A 17,535-nucleotide genomic window follows, 5' to 3' on the forward strand; every position below is an offset into this window, starting at 1 on the left:
AATTTTTACTATTCCACCGAAATCCCCCCCCCCCCAAGCTGCCTAAATATATTCGGCGCTTGCACGGTCGAGTAAAAGTTGCGCGCCTCTTTCTTCCGCCCTCACAACAGCGTCCTTCCCGTCGTTGCCGCCCCCACGCGTCGACGTCGCCACTGTTGACCGGTCCCATCACTGGAATGGATAGCCAAGAGCCTTCCGCCACCCTGCCAGTCAGCACCACTGGCTTGTCGCTGCCGGAAAACACCCCCGCACCGCCGCTCGCGCCGAAAAAGAGGTTGGGGATGAAAAAGCTCCACCGGCCACAAGCACGGGCTCCAACGCGACAAAGGCCGCCGAGGTGGCGTCTGCCTCTCCGACGACGACCGTCCGCCCTCCCACTGATCCCGGCGGCGACAAGAGAGAAAGAAAACTGACGGTCGCGGCATCGGCCCACGCCGAAGAGACCGCGAAGAAGAAGAAGGCCACTCCGGCGCCCCATCCATGTCCAGTGCCTCGTGTAGTGTCTCCGGCCACCTCTATGGCCACTACTCTGGCGCGTCCGGGCGCTGCAGCCGGCAAGAAGGGTCGCGGTTGCCAAGTGCTCGAGGAAATGCCAACAAGGTAAAAAAAAACATATTTTGCATTTCGGCCAATGAATTTGACAGTGATTGTTGGTGGCCGGTGACGATGGATTTTGTTGGTTTTGTTGTTATAGTGTGGAGATGAGCATGACCGAATTCTTGGTGTCTTTGGAGTCCTCGGCCAGAATGGGGCTAGATGATCTCAATTATGATTCAATTTGGGATCATTCGGAGGTGTCCGAAGAGGAGATGGAAGAAGAAGCAGAGGTGGCCGATGGCGACGAACTTGAGGAGGTGACCGAAGCACACACAAGGTCGTCAAGGTCACAAACTCACAACTACAATCAAGTTGAAGATGATTTTTTGCGGGAAGTTGAAGATGCCGCTCTATGTTATGCTTGGATGAACATCTCCATGGATTGGAGAGAATTGCGGAGTACTACAAAAACTCCGTGGAGGTGCAATCAAGCCATACGCAAGGGTCTCTTGGGCATCGTTGGGGCACCATTCACAACCAATGCAACCGATGGTCCGGTTGCATCAATAAAGTGAATCACGCACCAACAAGCGGTGTGCAAGTCACGGAGTATGGCTCATGCATCCAAAACTTTTCAAGCATAGGAACAAGAAGTTCGGCCACAAGCCCTTCGCGTTGCAACATTGCTACAAAGAGCTTTGCAAAAACAAGAAGTGGATCAAGAGAGTTGCAGAGACCACTCCAAAGAGATCAAGGTTGAGCATATCCGTTGAGGAGGACGACAAGGTGGATGAAGATGCCAACAATAGACCGGAAGGAAACAAAATTGCAAAAGAGAGAAAGAAGAGAAATGCATACGGTGGCACATACAAACAAGAACCGGCGATGATTGTTTTATGATATATATTGTGAAGTGTTTGACCTATGCATTCTTTTTACTTCACTAAATTTAGGAAATCAGCTAGGTGCGGCCATCTATGGCGGAGTAAACGTTTACTCCACTAATAACTTTACTCGATCGGATCCTCCTCTAGTAACATATGTTCTTATCATATCCTTTTATCTCCTCTTCACAAGCTTTATCTTAGAATAAAACCCCTATAGAATGTCACAACAGTAGGCTAAAATCAAGATTAGCCTCGTGTGGTATCTCTTGTACTCCAGGATCATGTAGTATCATGTTCTATTCAACTTATGAACCTCATAACAGAAAGGCATTACTCCTATAGAGGACGGTGGAGTACCCACCTCCATTGGCTCTCCACGTGCGAGCAGAGCCTCCTTGTTGTCCGTTGCTAGATGGCTAGCCACGGGAGCCTCGGGGCGGTTTCGGGCCGTCTGACCTACCCGGACGACTCGACTTGGGCGATCCGGATGAAAAGTCCATGACGGGTGGATGCCCGATTTGTTTTCCTACCTTTTTTGGTCGTGTTGCATCTTGGCCCAGTCGCGGCCCATCTTGCCAGCCTGTCTCTCTTGGTTGCGGAATCGTAGAGCAGCATAGGTATGCGCATGCCTATATATCGCTTCAGCGAGTTGGAAGAGGCACTCGCCTAAACCGTACAACACATAGCCCGGGTCCAAAAACGCCGGCAGCTCCCTCACTCATGGCTCGCCCTCCTCCAATGCATAGCTAAATCCAAGTCAACACATGTATACATCAGGTGTGCAACTACAGGATTTTTTTTTCTTTTGTTAATATTTTTTAAAACATAAAATTACTTAAAATAAATAAAACCCTGAATTTGAAGAAAAAATAACCCATATTCAAAAATATATAGTTTGCAAAAAATGTTAATCATGCATTTAAAAAATGTTAAACATGTATATAAAACTGTTTTTGATGTATGAAAACCAAAGAAACCCAATAAAGAAACACCTAAAAATGAAGAAAACAAAAGGACAGAGAAAACTGTTAAAATCCATTAGTAAACAAAAAAACCAGAGAAATTGGTGAAGAAATGAAGGAAAAAAAGCACAAAATCCGATGAAGAATAGAGAAAAAACAAGAAAACCAAAGAACACGAGGGGAAACCCAAGGAAAACCGGAATAGTCCACGTACAGCCACCATACAGTGACCGAACCAGCGAGCGCATGTTTAAATATATGGTGAACGGTTTTCAATACATAATGTACGCTGAACATTTTGAAAATATGCTTTGGTTAAAAATATGCTTAACAATTTTTTGTGTACACTGAGCATTTTCGAAATACATATTGAACTTTTTTGTAGAATATGCTGAAGAATTTTTTAGCATACGATGAATATTTTTATGATGCACATGAACTTTTTTTAATATACAGTGAACATTTTCTTAATATACGATAAACATTTTCGCAACACATGGTGAACTTTTAGTACTCTAGTACAACAATCCAACCATCCAAAATCGCCAGGCCTGCTTGTGCAAATGTCTGAAAAAGGTTCGATGTTTCTGCTCCCGTTGTGTCCATCTATTGTAGAGTCCTTTCTTTCTAGACCATATGAATAACCTCTTTTCTCTTCTTTTTTATGTCAATGTCAGAGCACCTTGGGGTTTCGAGGAGGCGACGCTACAAGAAGTTGTGGAGGCGTCATATGAAGTAATCAAATTACAAGTCAAGAGGCCTGATGTGCTGGAATGTCAGTTTAGCTAGCATGGTCATGTCAGTTAGTACTCCCTTTGATAGTTAATGATCTAAACTATCTTATACTTCCTCCGTTCCAAAATAGATGACTCAACCTTGTACTAACTTTAGTACAAGGTTGAGTCATCTATTTTGAAACGGAGGGAGTAGAAGTTAGTTAATGATCTAAACTATCTTATAGAAGTTTACAAAGGGAGTACTTAGTACTAGCTGTTTCCTGTAATATCGTGGCTCACGGCAGTATGTACGCCGGAGAGTGGGTGGAGGGCGGCACGATATGAATAAAACTATAAATTTCCCTATCTTGCATTGTTTCCTTAGCTTTATGTTTTCTGCTCTCATCTTTGCGCCTTGGCATGATATGAACAGTTCATCGGCAGACAGAAAACCTCTCCTTTCGCCTTGTTCGCTCTGTAAACACCAGATCATTCGCTCGAATCTTGCTAAATCACACATGGAAGGCAAAGCCAGGAGCTGAACATGAGGTGCTGATGGCCAGGAGCTCTTCTACCTCGCTGTCAGCTACTTGAATCTTCCAAGTCTTGTAGAAAGAATTCATCCTCTCCTCTGTTTATCTTCCAGTTCGAGTTGAATCAGCCCAGAACTATTCCGATGTGTTTATGCCAAGTGACTGGCCATGTTCTTGTAGGACAGAGTCCAATTCATGTATTAAAGTCGATAAGTTAGAATGTAATTGGCTTGTTTGATAAATAAATCGAATATAATCTAAGCTGAGTTGTGAAGTGTACTCACATCGGTCTACTGTTTTGTGGTGTGACTATAAGCGTCTTGCAGCTCAATGGTTTGACAGCATATGATGTAGTTCTTCACAACATAAAAGGTTGCAATAGTTTCAGGTAATTGGTGATTTACGGGTTCAGCATATGATGAAATTTTGCTGCGACAAAGTAGTGTGAGACTGAATATTTTGATAACGATTGGCTCTTTTGGTGTTTGGCATTGACTACTGCTGTACTACAAATATGAATCCTTAAAGAGATGAAAAGTACACATCTATTAAGGTTTGAGATATTTTTTTCAGCCAAAAAGAAGATTTTGGTGTTTCCAAAACAATTCTGATTCTTGGAAGGCCTTTCCAGAACTAATCTTTTTGGTGTTTGTGCTGTGACTATTACTGTACTGCAAATAGAAAATTGGATCTGGTCATTGAGGTTTGTTTGTAAGTTAATGAGAGACACTCAACTTATGTTATGTTATGCTATTGTGATATTTATTAGCTTTAGATCAGATTTAAGGTTATCACTTTCATTAGATCAATCTCTGCAGTACTCAAAGGCACACAATGAATGTTGATTTCAAATTGTGTGCGGCGGAATCTGGACACAGAATAATCTAGCAATATGGTGCCAAGTTTTGTGAACTAAACAAAACAAGGATATATTCCCCTCCCCTTTTTGAAGCACCGCCATCTGAACAAATTAGTGATGTGGTGTGGAGGTTTGGCATGCTATAGTTCATCCTTTTTTTGGTTGGGATGCAAGTTTAAGTGATATCTTGGGCTGCGGTTTTTCTTGATATTTTTTCGATGTTCCTTTTCTGTACATAGTGAAGTCATAATAATTCTAATGGCCCCTGATTATTTTTAATGTTCTATCTCGACCAGTTTAACTTTTCTTCCACATAAGCGCTTACTTCATGCGCGCATATACGCCTCTCAGGTCAAGTTGATAGGCATCCTGCATCTCAGAGTTCTGCATGTGAAAACTTAGAAACCGCAATGCTCTACATAATTAGTTTCACAAAAAAAAATTGCTCTACATAATTACAGTAGGTCAGAAGAAATGACTTGAAAATAGACTGCTCAATTTTGAGTTCTCTGATTTGGGAAATAAGTTGTAGTGCAAGTTCAATTGATCAAATTCACGGGGAAAATTAAACTCACAGAAGTCACTGCTGGATCAAATAAGAAGTCATCAAGGATCAGAACATGTACATAGTATAGTCATAATAACTTTAATGGCCTCATGATTGCTTGTTAAATTCCCGCCTTTGAATTTTTTATTATTTTTTTGCCCTGAAAATGGTTCATGCCAGCTATTTAGGTTCCAACAGTAAAAACAATATCCTAAGAGAAACCATCCTCATTTTCTTTGCCTACTATGTCCTTCCTGCGGCAAGATATGCACCAATGTTGTCAAGGACCTCGGTGCCCAAGACAGCAGGATCTTGACTACGTAGCTCGTAGTCTCGGTAGATAGGAGCGCTAGGGTTTTTGCCTAACTGCTCAATGGTGCGGGAGATGAGATTAGGAGCAGAGGGAGAGGTAGGAGATAATGATTTATTGCTTGCGTCAAAGGGTGCAGATTACAGGATATATAAAGGCCTTATGGGCTTCTAATAAACTAGGAAACTAACTACTCCTGGACTCTAGGAACCAAGGTAGGATCAGGACTCCTTGCCCCGATCATGCCTGGCCAGCTGTGGCCGTCGGCTGCTGCTCCTGGGTGCGTGACCCGCGCCTGTACGCAGCGCCCCACATGACATCTCTCCCCCCCTCGACGAGCAGCTCGTCCTCGAGCTGAAAAGTGGGGTAGCGCTTGACGAAACTGTCAAGATCCTCCCATGTTGCCGACGACGCAGCCTCACCCTTCCAGTGGACAAGGAGCTGGCGAACGCCGCGTGCGAGGCATGAACGAGTCACACGTTCTGGTTCCGGGACAGCCGCACCGTTGTGGATTGGAGGCAAACCCGGCGGTGCAGTTGGAGGCGTGCTGAAGAACTTCTTGAGGAGGCCCACGTGGAACACATCATGGAGGCGCGAGCGCACCGCTAGCTCAAGGCGGTAGGCGACGTCGTTGACAACCTCGGAAATGCGGTACGGCCCGTAGAAGCGTGGCTTGAGCTTGCCCCTGGTCGACAAGTTGAGAGAAGATGCGGCGCGCTGGCGAAGACGAAGCCACACCCAATCGCCCACTACATGCCTGACGTCGCGATGGCGTCTGTCGTAGTAGGACTTGTAGACCGCCTGCGCCTGCTGTAGTCGATAGCGGACATCAGCGAGTAGCTCGTCTCGCTCCGCCATGCTCTTTGCCACGGCCGTCACCCGCGTGTCGCCTGGCTCCTAAGAGCGAATAATGGGAGGGTCGCGTCCATACACGAGCTTGAACGGAGTTTCTTGGGTCGCCGTCTGGTAGGCGGTGTTGTAGATGTACTCGGCCCAGGGAAGCCACCGTAGCCACTGTCGCGAACGAGTGAGGCAACGTAGGTACATAACAATGATCTTGTTAGCAGCCTCCGTTTGGCCATCCGACTGAGGATGAAACGCCGACGTCATGTGCAGCTTCGTCCCGGTGAGGCGCAGGAGCTCCCGCCAAAACGCCGAGGTGAAGACAGGGTCGCGGTCCGAAACCATGGACTGCGGAACGCCATGGAGGCGCACGTGTTGGGTTTCGTGGAAATTTCAAAAATTTTCCTACGCGCACACAGGATCATGTGATGCATAGCAACGAGGGGAGAGTGTTGTCTACGTACCCAACGCAGACCGACTGCGGAAGCGATGACACGACGTAGAGGAAGTAGTCGTACGTCTTCACGATCCAACCGATCAAGCACCGAAACTACGGCACCTCCGAGTTCGAGCACACGTTCAGCTCGATGACGATCCCCGGACTCCGATCCAGCAAAGTGTCGGGGAAGAGTTCCGTCAGCACAACGGCGTGGTGACGATCTTGATGAACTACAGCAGCAGGGCTTCGCCTAAACTCCGCTACAGTATTATCGAGGAATATGGTGGCAGGGGGCACCGCACACGGCTAAGGAATCGATCACGTGGATCAACTTGTGTCAACTTGTGTGTTTAGAGGTGCCCCTGCCTCCGTATATAAAGGATGGAGGAGGAGGAGGCCGGCCAAGGCAAAGGTGCGGCCAGGATAGGGAGTCCTACTAGGACTCCAAGTCCTAGTAGGAGTCCACCAAGAGGGGAGGAAGGGAGAAGGAATAGGAGGAGAAGGAGAGGTGGCCGGCCCCCTTTTCCCTAGTCCAATTCGGACCAAAGGGGAGGGGGGGCGCAGCAGCCTATTTCCTCTTCCCACTAAAGCCCATCAAGGCCCATTACTTCTCCCGTAACTACCCGGTACTCCGAAAAATATCCGAATCATTCGGAACCTTTCCGATATCCGAATATAGTCGTCCAATATATCGATCTTTACGTCTCGACCATTTCGAGACTCCTCGTCATGTCCCCGATCTCATCCGGGACTCCGAACTCCTTCGGTACATCAAAACTCATAAACTCATAATATAACTGTCATCGAAACCTTAAGCGTGCGGACCCTACGGGTTCGAGAACAATGTAGACATGACCGAGACACGTCTCCGGTCAATAACCAATAGCGGGACCTGGATGCCCATATTGGCTCCTACATATTCTACGAAGATCTTTATCGGTCAGACCGCATAACAACATACGTTGTTCCCTTTGTCATCGGTATGTTACTTGCCCGAGATTCGATCGTCGGTATCCAATACCTAGTTCAATCTCGTTACCAGCAAGTCTCTTTACTCGTTCCGTAATACATCATCTCACAACTAACATATTAGTTGTAATGCTTGCAAGGCTTATGTGATGTGTATTACCGAGAGGGCCCAGAGATACCTCTCCGACAATCGGAGTGACAAATCCTAATCTCGAAATACGCCAACCCAACATCGACCATTGGAGACACCTGTAGTACTTCTTTATAATCACCCAGTTACGTTGTGACGTTTGGTAGTACCCAAAGTGTTCCTCCGGTAAACGGGAGTTGCATAATCTCATAGTCATAGGAACATGTATAAGTCATGAAGAAAGCAATAGCAACATACTAAACGATCGGGTGCTAAGCTAATGGAATGGGTCATGTCAATCAGATCATTCTACTAATGATGTGACCTCGTTAATCAAATAACAACTCATTGTTCATGGTTAGGAAACTTAACCATCTTTGATTAACGAGCTAGTCAAGTAGAGGCATACTAGTGACACTCTGTTTGTCTATGTATTCACACATGTATTATGTTTCCGGTTAATACAATTCTAGCATGAATAATAAACATTTATCATGAAATAAGGAAATAAATAATAACTTTATTATTGCCTCTAGGGCATATTTCCTTCAGTCTCCCACTTGCACTAGAGTCAATAATCTAGATCACATCACCATGTGATTAACATCGATAGTTCACATCATCATGTGATTAACACCCATAGTTCACATCGCCATGTGACCAACACCCAAAGGGTTTACTAGATTCAGTGATCTAGTTCACATCGCTATGTGATTAACACCCAAGGAGTACTAAGGTGTGATCATGTTTTGCTTGTGAGAGAATCTTAGTCAACGGGTCTGCCACATTCAGATCCGCATGTATTTTGCAAATATTCTATGTCTACAATGCTCTATACGGAGCTACTCTAGCTAATCGCTCCCATTTTCAATATGTATCCAGATTGAGACTTAGAGTCATCTGGATCAGTGTAAAAGTTTGCACTGATGTAACTTTTACATCAAACTCTTTTATCACCTCCATAATCGAGAAACATCTCCTTAGTCCTTACTAAGGATATTCTTGACCAATGTCCAGTGATCTACTCCTAGATCACTATTGTACTCCCTTGTCAAATACAGAGCAAGGTATACAATAGGTCTGGTACAAAGCATAGCATACTTTATAGAACCTATGACTGAGGCATAGGGAATGACTTTTCATTCTCTTTCTATTTTCTGCTGTGGTCGGGATTTGAGTCTTACTCAATTTCATACCTTTGCAACACAGGCAAGAACTCTTTCTTTGACTGTTCCATTTTGAACTATTTCAAAAATTTATCAAGGTATGTATTCATTGAAAATCTTATCAAGCGTCTTCATCTATCTATATAGATCTTGATGCTCAATGTGCAAGCAGCTTCACCGAGGTCTTTCTTTGAAAAGAACTCCTTTAAAACACTCCTTTATGCTTTGCAGAAAAATTCTACATCATTTCTGATCAACAATATGTTACTCACATATACTAATCAGAAAGGCTGTAGTGCTCCCACTCACTTTATTGTAAATACAGGCTTCATCGTAAGCCCATATAAAACTATATGCTTTGATCAACTTATCAAAGCGTATATTCCAACTCCGAGATGCTTACACCAGTCCATAGATGGATCGCTGGAGCTTGCACATTTTGTTAGCACCTTTAGGATTGACAAAACCTTCTGGTTGCATCATATACAACTCTTCTTCCAGAAATCCATTCAGAAATGCAGTTTTGACATCCATCTGCCAAATTCCATAATCATAAAATGCGGCAATCGCTAACATGATTCGGATAGACTTAAGCATCGATACGAGTGAGAAAACCTCATCGTATTCAACACCTTGAACTTGTTGAAAAACTTTTGCAACAAGTCGAGCTTGGTAGATAGTAACACTACTATCAGTGTCCGTCTTCCTCTTGAAGATCCATTTATTTAACATGGTTTTGCTGATCATCGAGCAAGTCAATCAAAGTCCATACTTTGTTGTCATACATGGATCATATCTCAGATTTTATGGCCTCAAGCCATCTAGCGGAATCTGGGCTCATCATCGCTTCCTCATAGTTCGTAGGTTCATCATGGTCTAGTAACATGACTTCCAGAATATGATTACTACACCACTCTGGTGTAGATCTTACTCTGGAAGATCTACGAGGTTCTGTAGTAACTTGATCTGAAGTTTTATGATCAATATCATTAGCTTCCTCACTAATTGGTGTATTTGTCACAGGAACTGATTTCTGTGATGAACTACTTTCCAATAAGGGAGCAGGTACAGTTACCTTGTCAAGTTCTACTTTCCTCCCACTCACTTCTTTCGAGAGAAACTCCTTCTCCAGAAATGATCCATTCTTAGCAACGAATGTCTTGCCTTCGGATCTGTGATAGAAGGTGTACCCAATTGTCTCCTTTGGGTATCCTATGAAGACGCACTTCTCCGATTTGAGTTTGAGTTTATCAGGATGAAACTTTTTCATATAAGCATCGCAACCCCAAATTTAAGAAACGACAGCTTAGGTTTCTTGCCAAACCATAGTTCACACGGTGTCGTCTCAACGGATTTAGATGGTGCCCTATTTAACGTGAATGCAGCCGTCTCTAATGCATAACCCCAAAACGATAGTGGTAGATCGGTAAGACACATCATAGATCGCACCATATCTAATAAAGTACGGTTATGACGTTCGGACACACCATTACATTGTGGTGTTCTAGGTGGCATGAGTAGTGAAACTATTTCACATTGTTTTTAACTGAAGGCCAAACTCGTAACTCAAATACTCTTCTCTACGATCAGATCGTAGAAACTTTATTTTCTTGTTACGATGATTTTTCACTTCACTCTGAAATTCTTTGAACTTTTCAAATGTTTCAGACTTATGTTTCATCAAGTAGATATACTCATATCTGCTCAAATCATCTGTGAAGATCAGAAAATAATGATACCTGTCGCGAGCCTCAATATTCATCGGACCACATACATCAGTATGTATGTTTTTCAATAAATCTATTTCTCGCTCCATTGTTCCGAAGAACAGAGTCTTAGTCATCTTGCCCATGAGGCATGGTTCGCAAGTATCAACTGATTCATAATCAAGTGATTCAAAAAGCCCATCAGTATGGAGTTTCTTCATGCGCTTTACACCAATATGACCTAAACGGCAGTGCTACAAACAAGTTGCACTTATCATTATTAACTTTGCATCTTTTGGTTTCAATATTATGATTATGTGTATCACTATGATCGAGATCCAACGAACTATTTTCATTGGGTGTGTAACCATATAAGGTTTCATTCATGTAAACAGAACAACAATTTATTCTCTTACTTAAATGAATAACCGTATTACAATAAACATGATCAAATCATATTCATGCTCAACGCCAACACCAAATAACACTTATTCAGGTTCAACACTAATCCCGAAAGTATAGGGAGTGTGTGACGATGATCATATCAATCTTGGAACCACTTCCAACATACATCGTCACTTCACCCTTAACTAGTCTCTGTTTATTCTGCAACTCCCGTTTTGAGTTACTAATCTTAGCAACTGAACTAGTATCAAATACTGAGGGGTTGCTATAAACACTAGTAAAGTACACATCAATAACATGTATATCAAATATACTTATGTTCACTTTGCCATCCTTCTTTTCCGCCAATCACTTGGGGTAGATCCGCTTCCAGTGACCAGTCCCTTTGCAGTAGAAGCACTTAGTCTCAGGCTTAGGACCAGACTTGGGCTTCTTCACTTGAGCAGCAACTTGCTTGCTGTTCTTCTTGAAGCTCCCCTTCTTCCCTTTGCCCTTTTCTTGAAACTAGTGGTCTTGTCAATCATCAACACTTGATGCTCTTTCTTGATTTCTACCTTCGTCGATTTCAATATCACGAAGAGCTCGGGAATCGTTTTCGTCATCCCTTGCATACTATAGTTCATCATTAAGTTCAGTAACTTAGTGATGGTGACTAGAGAATTCTGTCAATCACTATCTTATCTGGAAGATTAACTCCCACTTGATTCAAGCAATTGAAGTACCCAGACAATCTGAGCACATGCTCACTAGTTGAGCGATTCTCCTCCATCTTTTAGCTATAGAACTTGTTGGAGACTTCACATCTCTCAACTCGGGTATTTGCTTGAAATATTAACTTCAATTACTGGAACATCTCATATGGTCCATGATGTTCAAAACATCTTTGAAGTCCCGATTCTAAGCCGTTAAGCATGGTGCACTTAAACTATCAAGTAGTCATCATATTGAGCTAGCCAAACGTTCATAACGTCTGCATCTGCTCCTGCAATAGGTCCGTCACCTAGCGGTGCATCAAGGACATAATTCTTCTATGCAGCAATGAGGATAAACCTCAGATCACGGATCCAATCCGCATCATTGCTACTAACATCTTTCAACATAATTTTCTCTAGGAACATATCAAAATAAACACAGGGAAGCAACAACGCGAGCTATTGATCTACAACATGATTTGCAAAATACTACCAGGACTAAGTTCATGATAAATTTAAGTTCAATTTAATCATATTACTTAAGAACTCCCACTTAGATAGACATCCCTCTAATCCTCTAAGTGATCACGTGATCCAAATCAACTAAACCATGTCCGATCATCACGTGAGATGGAGTAGTTTCATCGGTGAACATCATTATGTTGATCATATCTACTATATGATTCACGCTCGACCTTTCGGTCTCCGTGTTCCGAGGCCATATCTGCATATGCTAGGCTCGTCAAGTTTAACCTGAGTATTCTGCGTGCGCAACTGTTTTGCACCCGTTGTATTTGAACGTAGAGCCTATCACACCCGATCATCACGTGGTGTCTCAGCACGAAGAACTTTCGCAACGGTGCATACTCAGGGAGAACACTTCTTGATAATTTAGTGAGAGATCATCTTATAATGCTACCGTTAATCAAAGCAAGATAAGATGCATAAAAGATAAACATCACATGCAATCAATATAAGTGATATGATATGGCCATCATCATCTTGTGCCTGTGATCTCCATCTCCGAAGCACCGTCATGATCACCATCGTCACCGGCGTGACACCTTGATCTCCATCGTAGCATCGTTGTCGTCTCGCCAATCTTATGCTTCCACGACTATCACTACCGTTTAGTAATAAAGTAAAGCATTAGATCGCGATTGCATTGCATACAATAAAGCGACAACCATATGGCTCCTGCCAGTTGCCGATAACTCGGTTACAAAACATGATCATCTCATACAATAAAATTCAGCATCATGCCTTGACCATATCACATCACAACATGCCCTGCAAAAACAAGTTAGACGTCCTCTACTTTGTTGTTGCATGTTTTACGTGGCTGCTACGGGCTTAAGTAAGAACCAATCTCACCTACGCATCAAAACCACAACGATAGTTTGTCAAATAGACTCCGTTTTAACCTTCGCAAGGACCGGGCGTAGCCATACTTGGTTCAACTAAAGTTGGAGAGGCAGTCGCCCGCAAGCCATCTCTGTGCAAAGCACGTCGAGGGAACCGGTCTCGCGTAAGCGTACGCGTAAGGTTGGTCCGGGTCGTCTCGTCCAACAATACCGCCAAACCAAAGTATGACATGCTGGTAGGCAGTATGACTTGTATCGTCCACAACTCACTTGTGTTCTACTCGTGCATATAACATCAACATAAATAACCTAGGCTCGGATGCCACTGTTGGGTTTCGTGGAAATTTCAAAAAATTTCCTACGCGCACACAGGATCATGTGATGCATAGCAACGAGGGGAGAGTGTTGTCTACGTACCCAACGCAGACCGACTGCGGAAGCGATGACACGACGTAGAGGAAGTAGTCGTACGTCTTCACGATCCAACCGATCAAGCACCGAAACTACGGCACCTCCGAGTTCGAGCACACGTTCAGCTCGATGACGATCCCCGGACTCCGATCCAGCAAAGTGTCGGGGAAGAGTTCCGTCAGCACAACGGCGTGGTGACGATCTTGATGAACTACAGCAGCAGGGCTTCGCCTAAACTCCGCTACAGTATTATCGAGGAATATGGTGGCAGGGGGCACCGCACACGGCTAAGGAATCGATCACGTGGATCAACTTGTGTCAACTTGTGTGTTTAGAGGTGCCCCTGCCTCCGTATATAAAGGATGGAGGAGGAGGAGGCCGGCCAAGGCAAAGGTGTGGCCAGGATAGGGAGTCCTACTAGGACTCCAAGTCCTAGTAGGAGTCCACCAAGAGGGGAGGAAGGGAGAAGGAATAGGAGGAGAAGGAGAGGTGGCCGGCCCCCTTTTCCCTAGTCCAATTCGGACCAAAGGGGAGGGGGGGCGCAGCAGCCTATTTCCTCTTCCCACTAAAACCCATCAAGGCCCATTACTTCTCCCGTAACTACCCGGTACTCCGAAAAATACCCGAATCATTCGGAACCTTTCCGATATCCGAATATAGTCGTCCAATATATCGATCTTTACGTCTCGACCATTTCGAGACTCCTCGTCATGTCCCCGATCTCATCCGGGACTCCGAACTCCTTCGGTACATCAAAACTCATAAACTCATAATATAACTGTCATCGAAACCTTAAGCGTGCGGACCCTACGGGTTCGAGAACAATGTAGACATGACCGAGACACGTCTCCGGTCAATAACAAATAGCGGGACCTGGATGCCCATATTGGCTCCTACATATTCTACAAAGATCTTTATCGGTCAGACCGCATAACAACATACGTTGTTCCCTTTGTCATCGGTATGTTACTTGCCCGAGATTCGATCGTCGGTATCCAATACCTAGTTCAATCTCGTTACCAGCAAGTCTCTTTACTCGTTCCGTAATACATCATCTCACAACTAACATATTAGTTGTAATGCTTGCAAGGCTTATGTGATGTGTATTACCGAGAGGGCCCAGAGATACCTCTCCGACAATCGGAGTGACAAATCCTAATCTCGAAATACGCCAACCCAACATCGACCATTGGAGACACCTGTAGTACTCCTTTATAATCACCCAGTTACGTTGTGACGTTTGGTAGTACCCAAAGTGTTCCTCCGGCAAACGGGAGTTGCATAATCTCATAGTCATAGGAACATGTATAAGTCATGAAGAAAGCAATAACAACATACTAAACGATCGTGTGCTAAGCTAATGGAATGGGTCATGTCAATCAGATCATTCGACTAATGATGTGACCTCGTTAATCAAATAACAACTTCTTTGTCTATGGTTAGGAAACATAACCATCTTTGATTAACGAGCTAGTTAAGTAGAGGCATACTAGTGACACTCTGTTTGTCTATGTATTCACACATGTATTATGTTTCCGGTTAATACAATTCTAGCATGAATAATAAACATTTATCATGAAATAAGGAAATAAATAATAACTTTATTATTGCCTCTAGGGCATATTTCCTTCAGCACGATCTCGACGAAGAACACCTGTGCCACCGACTCTGCCGTGTACGGGTGGGCCATCGCCACGAAGTGGCAGTACTTGCTAAAGCAATCCACCACGGTGAGTATGACGGACTTCCCGCCCATGCGAGGGAGCGCTTCCACGAAGTCGATGCCGACGTCAGTCCACACGCCCGTGGGCACCAGCAGCGGCAGCAGCAGACCGGCGGGGTGCAAGTGCTCGGACTTGTACCTCTGGCAAGTACCGCAGGCGCGGACGTACTCTTGCACCGTCTTGCGAAGGTTAGGTGCGTGGAAGTCACGGCGGAGACGATGCAGGGTGCGCAGGACGCCTTCGTGCCCGTCGTCGTGCACTGCGGTGAGGAGCTCCTGGAGTAGCGGGGACGACGGCGGAATGTAGAGGCGGCCGTTAAAAGTGACGAGGCCGTCGGAGAGCGACCATAGCTACTGCCGCGTACCCGCCGTGATATCCTCACGCAGCGGGACGAGCGCCGGGTCGGTTGACGTAGCTTGCCGGAGGCGATCAATGAAGTCGAAGCGAGGACCCGATATCGCCATGACCGACGTCTCCTCCGTGTCGCGGCGGGAAACGGCGTCCGCCACCGTGTTTGTACTACCGGCCTTGTACTCCACGGTGAAGTCGAACCCCAGTAGTTTGCCGACCCAATGATGCTGCGGAATGGTTGCCAAACGCTGGTCAAGTAGGAATTTAAGACTGTAGTGATCAGTTTTTACCACAAATTGGCGCCCCCAGAGGTATGGTCTCCAATGACGAATAGCGAGCACCAGGCCGATGAGTTCCCGTTCATATGCTGCCAGGGAACAGTGGCGTGGTGCGGCCGGCCGGCTAAAGAAAGCCACCGGGTGCTGGTCCTGAAGAAGGACGGCCCCGAAGCCGTACGTAGAGGCGTCACACTCGATGATGAACGACCGCGTGAAGTCCGGCAACGCGAGGACGGGAGCCGTGGTGACCGCCGTCTTGAGGGCGGTAAAAGCCGCTGCCGCCTCCGGCGACCAGGAGAAACCATCCTTGCGAAGGAGGGCTGTCAGTGGCGCGGCAACCACGCCAAACTCCTTGACAAACTTGCGGTAGTACCCCGTAAGGCCGAGGAACCCCCGGACCGCGCGCGCCGAGCGTGGCTGCGGCCAATCGGCCATGGCCTGCACCTTTTCTGAATCCATGGCCACTCCTGCAACTGAGATGGTGTGACCCAGGTAGGAGATCGACTCGACGACGAACGCGCATTTGGATCGCTTGACGAAGAGCCGGTGCTGGTGCAGGACGGTGAAGACGGTGCGCACATGTCGGAGATGGTCTGCCCACGTCTCGCTGAAAATGAGGATGTCGTCAAAGAAGACGAGAACGAAGCAGCACAGGTACGGCCGCAACAGATCGTTCATGAGTGCCTGGAACATCGCCGGCGCATTGCAGAGGCCGAACGGCATCGCCAGGAACTCGTAGAGGCCGTCGTGGGTACGGAAGGCGGTCTTTGGGATGTCCTCCGCACGCACCCGCACCTGGTGGTAGCCGGAGCGCAAGTCAAGCTTGGTGAAGAAATGAGCGCACCGGAGCTCGTCGAGGAGTTCGTCCACCACCGGGATCGGAAACGCATCCTTGACGGTGATGGCGTTCAGGGCGCGGGAGTCGATGCAGAAGCGCCAGGACCCGTCGGGCCTGCGGACCAGCAGTACCAGCGATGAGAATGCGGAACAACTCGCTCGGATGATGCCCTGGGCGAGCATGGCGGCGCATTGACGCTCCAGCTCGTCCTTGTGCGCGGCCGGGTAGCAATACGGACGGACGGCCACCGGGGCGGAACCGGGCAGCAGGGTGATGTTGTGGTCGCGACTGCGGGGTGGTGGCACGCCGGAGGGTTCGGCGAAGATGCCGTCGAACTCGGTGATGATGGCGTCGAGGAAATTGCGGCCATTGCATGATTTCAGGGCCGGCCCGTCCGGTCCTGCAATGCCGCGCCAGCAGACCCGATGGCCCCTCCGCCAGAACGTCATGGAGAGGGCGCGGAAATCCCACAGGATCGGTCCAAGCGTCGCCAGCCACTGCGTGCCCAGGACGACGTCGTAGCCCGCGAGCGGCAAGGCGAGGAAATCCTCCGAGAACGTCTCTTGGTCGATGCGGAAGGACACGGCGCGGTATGCACCCTGGCACGGAACGCACTCGCCGTTGGCCACCGTGACACGCATCTTCTCGGTGGTGGGGGATGGCAGTGTAGCCCGAGCGGCCGCCTCCTCGGCGATGAAGTTGTGGGTGGAGCCTGAGTCGATCAGGGCGAGGAGGGAGACACCCCCGAGGGTGATATGCATCTGCATGGTCTCGCTCGTGCGCACGCCGGAGATCATGTGGAGCGAGATCTGAGGGTCGGCCGGCGAGGCATCAGTGGTGGCGGAGGCCGTGTCGTCGTCGTCGTCCG

Source organism: Triticum aestivum, chromosome 4A, assembly GCF_018294505.1.
Source record: "Triticum aestivum cultivar Chinese Spring chromosome 4A, IWGSC CS RefSeq v2.1, whole genome shotgun sequence".
NCBI lineage: Eukaryota > Viridiplantae > Streptophyta > Magnoliopsida > Poales > Poaceae > Triticum > Triticum aestivum.